Raw genomic sequence first — 11,215 nt, forward strand, 5'->3', positions numbered from 1 at the left:
TTATTGGGTGGTTTTCTGCTCATCTGAGGCATAAAATGCCTAGCACTTGAGTAGAGGATCCCCAAGCTTGGTAGACTGAGTCTTGTGAGTCAGAACACCTTTCTACAGTGAGAACTGAATCCATCTTTGGTTAATGTCCTGTTCATGCTATCGTTAAACTAACTGCTTTGTAAGCTGTAATATGCTCTATGAGTTCCACATTTTGTTCCAGTTCTTGGACTGAACCACAGGACAGGTCTGAGTCAAGCCTGGCCCAGAAGAGCCTTGAAAGAAAACAGAAATTTCATCAGGTAAAGATAAGAAATGAGTGTGCTCCAGGCACAGTATTTCCTGTTTGAATACACAGGGGTAGAAGAATGTAGGGTAAGATTGAGAACAGTTACAAGAACAGTTTAACTCTAACAAAAAGTGAGTAAGGGGAATTGTGTGAAACAAGACTGGAAAAATTAATCTGAAGCAAGACTATTAGAAAGTTCTTTTTAATATTGGGCCAAAAATTGAGTTCCGTACAACTATCCATTTGCAAACGCTCTGGTTTCAAAGACAACAATGAAAAATGGACAGAAGAAAGATGCTAGGGTGACAGGAGGTGCCATATGTATTTGCTGTTAGACACAGGCAGTCAATGACTCCCAATGGGGCTCTTCATTATTCAAAACAAAAAAACTGTGTTCTTGGCAGGAATCCACCTCAGTTCAGAAAAGCAGGTTTGGCTTGGTTTGGCAAACTCCTCTTCAGATACAGACACAAACGTAAATTATGTTGAGATAGAGATCTATGTCTAATTGAACAGCATAGTCTAGAGAGAGCACTGGCTTTGCAAGCAGCAGAACTAAGTTTGGGCTCTAGCTCTTTACTGACTATTAGATGGGGAAAAGGAGAGACAGGCATAGGTTTGGGGCTGCACTACCAATGAGTTTCAAGGGTAACTATCATTCACCCTCTGACAATTGCCACTAATTCAGAAATAAGAAGAAACAGGATGAAGTATCAGCCCCATTATTCTGATACTAGAGTTGTCCCAAGAATGATTTCAGTAAGACCACAAAAGATGAGCTTCTATCTCAATACTTCAATTAAAAAGCAGTCATTATGTCCAAAGGGGTATAAAACTATGCATAGCCTTTGCTCTAGCAATACCACTACTATGTCTATACCCCAAAGAGATTTTAAAAGGGGGTGGGGGACAGAGAGAAACTATTTATACAAAAATATTTATAGCAACTCTTTCTTGTAGTGGCTAAGAACTGGAAATTGAGGGGATGCTCTTCAATTGGGGAATGGTTAAACAAGTTGTGGTATATGATTGTAATGGAATATTATTGCATCGTATGAAACAGCAAGCAGGATGATTACAGAAAAACCTAGAAAGACTTACATGGACTGATACAGAGTAATACAGACATATTGGTTATGCTCTCCTAAACAAGTCCCTTAAGCTCTCAATGTCCCAGGCAATTTTCATAAATTGCAAAGCTGTTGCCATCTGGGAAGTTCTTACAACAGTAAAATCAGGGGCTCAGACAAAATATTAATAATAGCTCATACTTATATATGGCTTTAAGTTTTGCAAACTACTTTACAAACATTATCAAATTCAATCCTCATGATAACCCTGTGAGGGAGGCACAATTATTATCCCCAACTTACAGATAAGGAAACTAAGGTTCATAGATGTTTCATGACTTGCAGAGTCAGTCAAATAGCTAGTGAGTACCTGAGATAGGACTGAACCTATATCTCTTGACCCCAAGTCCACTATTCTATCTACTACATCAGGCTGCCTGTTCCTAGAGTACAGAGGAAATAATAAATTTTTGCCTAGGGAAGGGAGGTCAGAGTATGAATGTGGTGATGAGCAGGTATAATCTGAAAATCCAGGCCAGGTGAATGATCAAAGTGCCTATGGGGCAGATCCAAGGTGCTGAGCAGAATGGGCCAGGCCATAGTTAAACATAGTTAAACAGAAACTGAAAGCTGAGAGGCTCCATTGGAGATTAAAAAGTCAAAGTTCAAGGAGTGTCATGGAGTTAGTTAATATATTTGTGCAATTCCACCTGTTTCCCAAACATATAAATCTCTTATTGTGGAAGCCTTGGCACCTTCTGGCATCGATACCTTCTATCCATCCTGCCTCTGAGTCAGTCACCATAGACCCAACAATCCCAGTCATGCCTAATCCAGTAGCAGGTATAGATACCTAGGCTACAAGCATGAAGTGGTTGATCCTAAAAGCCTAGCTACATATATACACAAAAGAAACACAAAGTAATTAGGAATGCAGAAAAACTAGCATTTGTGGGATCAGGAAGGTTCATTTAAAAGGTGACATTTGAACTGAACTTTTAAGGAAACTAGGATTTTCAAGAAGTAAAAGTGAGAAGAGAGGGCATCCCCCAGCACCAGGAATAGGCAAAGCAAGGTACAAAGACAGGAAATGGAGTCCTGTGTACGAGAAGCAAGAAAAAGGCCAGAAGTGTATATGAATTGGAATTACGTGTGATAAGACTGGAAAGGGACTTTGGGGCCAGGTTGTAAAGAGATTTAAAATGCCAAATAGAAGGTGTGTAAGAGGAAGAGTAATGGCCAATAAAGTTGGAAAGGTAGGTGGGGGCCCAGTTGTCAAGGACTTTAAAAAGCTAAACAGAGGAGTTTTATCTTAGAGGCAATGGGAAACCAATGGTAAGGAATGTCATCTTTGGATTTACACTTACAGAAAATAACTTGGATATACATGCATATAGTCATCTGGCCCAGACTATTCCTGAAAGGAATCCCTGATATGCCATACCTGACAAATGGTCATCCTTTGCTTGATGACCTCCAATGGGAGGGAACCCCCATCACCTCCTTATTTTGTTTCCAGTTTTGGGCTACCGCAGAGTACTCCTATGAACACTGTTACAGATGGCATTGTTCTGTTATTGAGCTTTTTGGAGTCCAGGCTCTCATTGTCTCTCCTTCTAACTATCATAATGCTCTGCCAATCTACCTCAAGACCCTCTGGGCTTCAATCTATACTCTTGACAACTGCCAAACTGATTCTCCTAGAGCTTATGTCTGACCATGTCATTCCCCTGGTCAATAAATTCTAATGACTCCCTATTACTTGAGAAATCAAATACAAATTCTTCTGTTTGGCATGTTAAAAGTCCTTCACAATATGGTCCCAGAGTTATTGTGTGTGTGTGTGTGTGTGTGCGCATGTGTGATTTGTCCTTAGTTCTTGAAGAGTACCTTTCCAGCCTTATTATACGTTATTTCAATTCTATACACTACTGACCTTCTTCTGGTTTTCATCCATAACATTGTATTCCTATCTCTGTCTTCACTGCCTCTCTCCCATGCCTCTACTTCTTGAGATCCTTAGTTTTCTTGAAGGTTCAGCTCAAACACCAAATAAATAAAATAAAGCCTTTTCTGAACACCACGGCTACCAGTTTCTCCCCAATCCACTCCATTCGCGCCACACACACACACACAAATTACCTTGTACCTATTCATTTACACCTGTGTAACAAAACCTTTCGAGGTCAACCCCTCTACGTGGCTAAATAAGCATTATCTAAAAATAAATATCATTCCTGGCACATAACCTAGTCCATGCTCCAGCAGTTTCTAAGGCTTGCGAATCATCGGCCTTTCGGTAACCTAGATGGAGTAATTACCCCTCTCTCTAATGGATCATGGTCCTTATTCATTCGCATCCTATCTTCTAAGGCAATCAAGGGAGTATTTTGATATTTTCTTATTAATTACTAAAATTGCAACATCTTTCTTATTAATTAAATAATTTGTTCTGAGATCCCAACCCAGTTTATTAAATATTTCTTATTTAATAAAATGAGGAGAAAAAAATTTTCTCATCTCTCAGAGAGAGAGGAGAGACAGATAGACAGACATCAATCCCCTAAATTACTAGGTTTAAATTAGGTTAAATTTACTGAATAAACTGTGGATTAACAGTATAACAAAGAGTTTTTAAAAGGCATAAATATTAATTTGTCAGCTGTGAAAATGATCAGTCACCTTCCAACATCAATATGATTTCTGACTTCTCAGCTCTGGAAACACAATCCCACTATTCAATTCTCTCAGTACAGTAGACAAAGTCTTTTAAAGAGTTTTCTATAATGTTTCTTTATGAGTGTTAAAACGGTTCTTTCAGGATTTTTCTCTTCATCCTTTCTCTCTCTACCTTACTCAGTCTCTGACAAGTAAGAGTTTCTCCAGAATGACAATTGAACTGTCAGTCTCTCAAGAGTCTATTGTCCCTTAAAAATGCCATAATAGTATCTCTAGTCTCTGTGGGACAGGCTCTGGGAGCTGATGTTACAGCTATATAAGACCCTGTTGTCTCCCCTGGCTATACGTAAGCTCCAGAGGGTGGAAAATCTTCGTGCATCTAGCACTGATCCTGACACATAGTCAGAGCTTAATAAGTATCAGCTGAGTTAGAGTGAGATTGCTTGATGAAAAGATATGAACAATCACTTTTCCCAATAATTCCAAATTCTGCTTCAGAAGGATCCAACACCAGTAAATATTTTTGTCTTCATATAGCTCCTTCGGCACTATTTCCCTTTTTTGTCATCAAGTAGCCCCACTTCTCTGTGCTTTGACTTTTCTAGGGTTTTCTCCATCTCCAACAGGCTCACACCATCTTGGAGTCCTGCCATGTCCTATACTTAATAAGACTGTATGGAAAGGGAAAGGTCCCTGCTAAGCTTCTCTCTCCATAATTACTTTACTAAAAATTAGTATTATTACTAATAAAAGTTCACATTTACATATCACTGTAGTATCTCACTCTCTAGGCTCAAAAATCCCCAATAGTTTCCTCTCTTCCTTAGGATGAGAGTAAACTCCTTTCCTTGGCATTTAAAACCCTTTTACAATCCAGTTCCAGTATACGTTTCCAGGTTTAAAAAACATACTACTGACCCCATGAGTTCCAGGCAAACTGCTCTCCTTGCTGTTTCTCACAGGTGACATTCCACCTCTTATGTCCCTTTGCACTCACTCTCCCTCTTGCTTAGAATGTCCTTTCCCACCTGCACCTATTAGAAACTCTAGTTTCCTTCAGTACTTAGTTCAAGTGTCATCTCCAACATGAGATCTTTCCTGATTCCCTCCAGCCATTAGTGCCCCCTCAAAAAATTATTTTCTATTTACAGAGTATCCAATTTGCATTTGTTTATACATGTGTATGTTGCTTTTTTTTTCTACCCATAGAATGTAAGTTCTCTGAGCCCAGATAATATTTTGGTTCTGTCCTGGTATGTGAAAGGAGCTTAAAACTACTTGTTGACAGATTAACAAAGCCCTTTTTTGACAACTCTGTGAGTTCAGTGGTACAAGTGTTACTGTGCCCCTTATATAAAGAAGGGTGTGGGGGAAATGATTTATTATTTGGAAAAATTATGCTGTTTAAATCCAACTTTGTTCCTTCTGTACCTAGAATATCACCTGACCTCATTAACTGTCTAGGAATGCCAGAGATGGCTACAAGGTATTTTGGATTCCCCCAGGTCCGGGATCCACCCAAAACATTTTGCCTCCCCACACCCAAGTCTTGTAGGTATCCTTTTCTAAATCAAACCTTCCAGAGCCAGTAAGACAGGGAGCCACACCTCCTTTCCAGCTTCCTCTCCTCTACTAAACTACCTTATAAATTTCTTTCTAAAACTATTTCAGATTTGATATTTGTTCTCCAAACTAAAAAAATAGACACGTTAACAAGTTAAGTGATTAAGAGCCAACTGTCAGAAACAGGGCTGGAACCCATTTTCTGATTTTATTTTCAGGGTTCACTTGCTGGGGGGGAAGAAGAGAAGAGATTTTTACTTGGTGAGTCTGGTTCTCTATTTTTCTAATAGCCTGAAATATCAGGTCCATGAGATAATATGAAACAAAGGTAAATGACACCGGAATAGTGATCAGTGTGAGTTTACAAACACTCAGTCCTGTACTATACATATACAGTCTTGTACAATTAAGCTAAGACAGTTTTCCTCTGAAAACTAGGTGAACCAACCTCAAATTTAAAAAAAAAACAAAACTTTAGCTACCTTTGTAAGCAGGGGACATCTACTTGGGGAGAAAGCTTGAGCATTTGCTCCATTCTTTTCACATGGCAGTCCAGTGAGTTCTGGTGTGCAGTGATGTCTCCATTTTACAGATCAGAAAACAAATCCTACAAAGCATAAGCAGAATTCCTAAATGTAAACAGTAACTGAAGATCACAGGCAGGTTGCCTAACTCTTCATGCACTGGACTCCCTTTCCTTAAAGCTCACAACAGTATGCTGAGCAACACATGCCCACAAAGCAATTTGTTCCTCATTGATCAAACATCACACACATCAAAATAGAGAGGCAAAGGATTTAATCCTGAGAGATCAGAACTCCAGAATTCAAGAGATTCCCCCCCAATTCCACCAAGGGAAGAATTTCTAGTAGGAAAAATGACTTTAAAAAGAAGGCTGCTATCTTTTGGTGGTGAGGAAGGTTGGTCAAGAAGCTATTATCAAACTTCTAGAATAGTTTTAATTATATTATTTGGATGACAAGACTCAGATCTGGGAGGAATCTTCGAGATTCTTTTTAGACCTCTCTTTCATTTTGGAGGAGACTGTAAGGATCTCAAAAAAGAATTTGTCATTTCCTTTAGAACTGTAGCCCTTACACTCTTGCTATAATAATGATGATAATGATAATAGTAGACACACCGCTACATATTCAAGCTTTTATTTTCCTGGGATGGCTTACACTTGTTAGTCATTCTAATTCCAGCTTTTCAATCCCAGCTAACTCAAAAGAAGAAACTGTTACTGTCTCTGAAAATCCAAGACCTCTTCTCAATACTCTGAGAAAAACAAAACAAAGTCCCCCAAAATTACAGTTACATTTCAGATCTACTCTTTATTCTCAATTATCTCTGCTACTGGGGGTGGGGAAAGACACAGGATGTGAGAATTAGCTAAAACCAAAAAAGGACGGGTGGTATAATGAAAAGGGCAATAGAATTAGAGTCAGCTGACTTGGATTTGAATCCTAATTCTATTACTTACTACCTATGTGACCTTGAATAAGACGTTTTCCTTTTTTGGGCCTCTAGTCACTACCTGTATGACTCCATGTAAGTCACTCACTTCTCTGGGCCACCTTTTCATCTCCATAAAATGAGAGCATTGGACTGCTCGATCTCTCAGGACCCTTCCAGTTAGGGTTATGCTAGAGCCACTTTGAACTAACTACTCCCTATGATTATCAAATTTTCAGTGTGAGCATTTACAATCCCAAAATTGGCAAGTCCAAAAATTAAGGGTTGATTTATTGAGTTTTTAAAATTCTTTTTAGACTTAAGAAAGTGATGGAAAAGATGTTAATAACCCAGATTAAATTTAAAAGAGTTCCTTGTGCTTTTTTTTTTCTGGAGAGCCAGTTGTTAAACATTTAACTGCATATCCTTGCTTCCAGCTCTATTGTCTATAATATTAAAAAAAAACTACTTTGTTTTTTCATTTCATTATTATTTTCATTTATGATTCATTCATTTTCATTTTCATTCATTTCATTTATTAAATGATTCTCTCGTAATAGACTTACCTTTTCAATTATTATTTTGGCTTAGGTTAATAACTTGGCCTTTCTGCCTATTGCTCGTATCTTTTTTTCTTTTCACATTTCAGTTTATTTATTTTAGTTTTTATCATTCACTTCCACAAGATTTTGAGTTCCAAATTTTCTCCCCATCTCTCCTCTCCCCCCACCCCATGACTATGTGCATTATGATTACCCCTTTTGCAATCTACCCTCCCTTCTATCATCCTCCCTTCTCCTATCTCCTTCCCCTTCTATTTTCCTATGGGATCAGCTATGTTTCTATACCCCATTTCCTGCGCATCTTATTTCACAGTTGCATGTAAAAACAATTTTTAACATTCATTTTTTAAAACTTTGAGTTCCAAGTTCTCTCTCCCTTCCTCCCTCCTTATTTACCTACCCACAGTCATGGAGAGGATAAGCAATTCAATATGTTATCTATGTGCAGTCATGCAAGACACTTCCATAATAATCATGTTGTGAAAGACTATCCCATCAAGACCCCACCTCTCTTTATTCTATTCTCTCCTTTGACACTGTCCCTCCTCAAAAGTATTTGCTTCTTCTCAAGGCAAAATGCCTTCCACACTCAGAGAAAGAAATATGGAAGTCATTCACAAAATGTAGCAGATCATGTTTGTGTATGTGTATGTGTTTGTGTATCATGTTTTGATTTGTTATATGATTTCTTTCATTTATTTTAGTCTGACTACATAGCATGACTATAGTGAAAATATACTCAATAGGAAAGTATATGTAGAACCTATACAGAATTGTATGCAGTCGTGGGGAGGGAGGGGGGTAGTGGGGAATAGGTGTGGGGGGATAAAATCTCAATTGTATGGCAGTGATTGTTAAACATTAAAAAATAATAATAAAAAAAAAGTATTTGCTTCTGATTACCCCCTCCCCTAATCTGCCCTCCCTTCTATTACCCTCCCCTCTTATCCACTTCCCTCCTACTTTCCTGTAGGGTAAGATAGATTTCCATACCCTTAAACCAAATCCCATGAGAGTAAGGTTCACTCATTCCTTCTCATCTTCCCCTACTTCCCCTTCATTGTAAAAGCTTTTTCTTCCCTCATTTATGTGAGATAATTTACCTCATTCTACCTCACCCTTTCTCCTCCCAATACATTCCTCTCTCACCCCTAAATTGTATTTTTTAGATCCTTTCATGTTCAACTCACTGTGTGCTCTCTGCCTATATGTATATATTCCCTCCAACTGCCCTAATAATGAGCAAGGTCTCATGAGTTAAAAATATCATCTTTCAATGTAGGAATGTAAACAGTTCAACTTTAATAAGTCTCTTATGATTTCTCTTTCTTCTTTACCTTTCCATACTTCTCTTGAGTCTTGTATTTGAAAATTAGTTTTTCTATTTAGCTTTGTCTTCTCATAATGCATTAAATTTCTCTATGTCACTGAATTAAAATACTCTGTCATTCTCTATGTCAATTTTTTTCCCTCATTGATTACACTCAGTTTTGTTGGGTAGGTGATTTTTGTTTGTTTTTTTTAATCCTAGTTCCTTTGACCTCCAGAATGTCATATTCCTAGTCCTCTGATCCTTTAATATAGAAGCTGCTAAATCTTTCATTATCCTGATTGTGGTTCCACAATACTTGTTTCTTTCTGACTACTTGCAATATTTTCTCCTTGACCTGGGAACTCTGGAATTTGGCTATTATATTCCTGGGAGTTTTCCTTTTGAGATCTCTTTTAGGAGATAATCAGTAGACTCCCTCAATTTCTATTTTACCCTCTGGTTCTAGAATATCAGGGCAGTTTTCCTTGATAATTTCTGGGAAGATGATATCTAGACTCTTTTTCTGATCGTGTCTTTCAGGTAGTCCAATAATTTTTAAATTACCTCCCCTGGATCTATTTTCCAGGTTTGTGGTTTTTCCAATGAAATATTTGACATTGTCTTCTATTTTTTCATTCTTTTGGTTTTGTTGTATAATTTTTTGATATCTCATAGAGTCATTATCTTCCATTTGTTCCATTATAATTTTAAGGAATTATTTTCTTCAGTGAGCTTTTGGACCTCCTTTTCCATTTGGTTGATTCTGCTTTTCAAGGCATTCTTCTCCTCATTGGCTTTTTGGACTTCTTTTGCCATTTGGGTTACTCTATTTTTATAGGTGTTATTTTCTTCAGAATTGTTTAGGATCTCCTTTAGCAAGTTGTTTACTCATTTTTCATGATTTTCTTGTATCGATCTCATTTCTCTTCCCAATTTTTCCTCTACTTCTCTTACTTGATTGTCTTTCTTTCTTATAATTAATTTGTATTCAGTTTTCAACAATCACTTCCATAAGTTTTAATTTTCTCCCCTTCCCTCCCCCCTCCTTCACCACCATGGTATGCAATCTTATATGGTTCTACACATACATTCTCATTAAACATATTTTCACATTAGTCATGTTGCATAGAAGAATTAAAATGAATGGAGAAATCATGAGAAAAAGCAAAACATAACAAAAGGGAAAATAGTCTGCTTCATTCTGCAGTCTAATTCCACACTTCTTTCTCTGGTTATGGGTGGCATTTTGCATCAAGAGTCCTTTGGAAATGTTTTAGGTCCTTGCATTACTGTGAAGGGCTAAGGCTTATCAGAAACATACACTGTGGCTGTTACTATGTATAATGTTCTCCTGGTTCTGCTCACTTCACTCAGCATCAATTCATTTAAATCTTTCCAGGTTTTTCTGAAGTCTACTTGTTCATCATTTCTTAGAACACAATAGTATTCCATTACTTTTATATACCACAACTTGTTCAGCCATTCCCCAATTGATGAGCATCCCCTCAATTTTCAATATTTTGCCACCACCAAAAGGACTGCTATAAATATTTTTGTACATGTGGGTCTTTTCCCCATTTTATGATGTCTCTGGGATACAGCCCTAGAACTGGTATTGCTGGGTCAAAGGGTATGCACATTTTTATAGCCCTTTGGGAATAGTTCCAAATTCCTCTCTAGAATGGTTGGATCAGCTCACAGTTCCACTAACAATGAGTTAGTGTTCCAACTCTCCCACATCTTCTCCAACATTTATCATCTTCCTGTTTTGTCATGTCAGCCAATCTGATAGGTGTGATGTAGTACCTCAGAGCTGTTTTGATTTGCATCTCTCTAATCAATAGTGATTTAGAGCATTTTTTCATAAAACTATATATAGCTTTAATTTCTACCTCTGTAAGCTGCCTCTTCATATTCTTTGACCATTTATCAATTGGGGAATGACCTGTATTCTTGTAAATTTGACTCTGTTCTCTATATGTTTTAGAAATGAAGCCTTTATCACAGACACTAGTTATAAAAATTCTTTCGCAGTTTTCTGTTTCTCTCCTAATTCTTACTTGGTTTTCAAAATCCTTTTTGAACTCTTCTATGGCCTGAGAACAAGTCATATTTTTCTTAGAGGCTTTGGATGGAGGAGCTTTGACTTTGTTGTCTTCTTCTGATTGTATGTTTTGATCTTCTTTGTCTCCAAAATAAGATTCTATAGTTTGGTTTTTTCCACTGTTTGCTTATTTTCCCAGCCAATTATTTCAGTTTTTAACTCTTTATTAAGGTAGGGCTCTGCTTCCAGTAT

Source organism: Notamacropus eugenii, chromosome 4 (assembly GCF_028372415.1).
Source record: "Notamacropus eugenii isolate mMacEug1 chromosome 4, mMacEug1.pri_v2, whole genome shotgun sequence".
NCBI classification, from domain to species: domain Eukaryota; kingdom Metazoa; phylum Chordata; class Mammalia; order Diprotodontia; family Macropodidae; genus Notamacropus; species Notamacropus eugenii.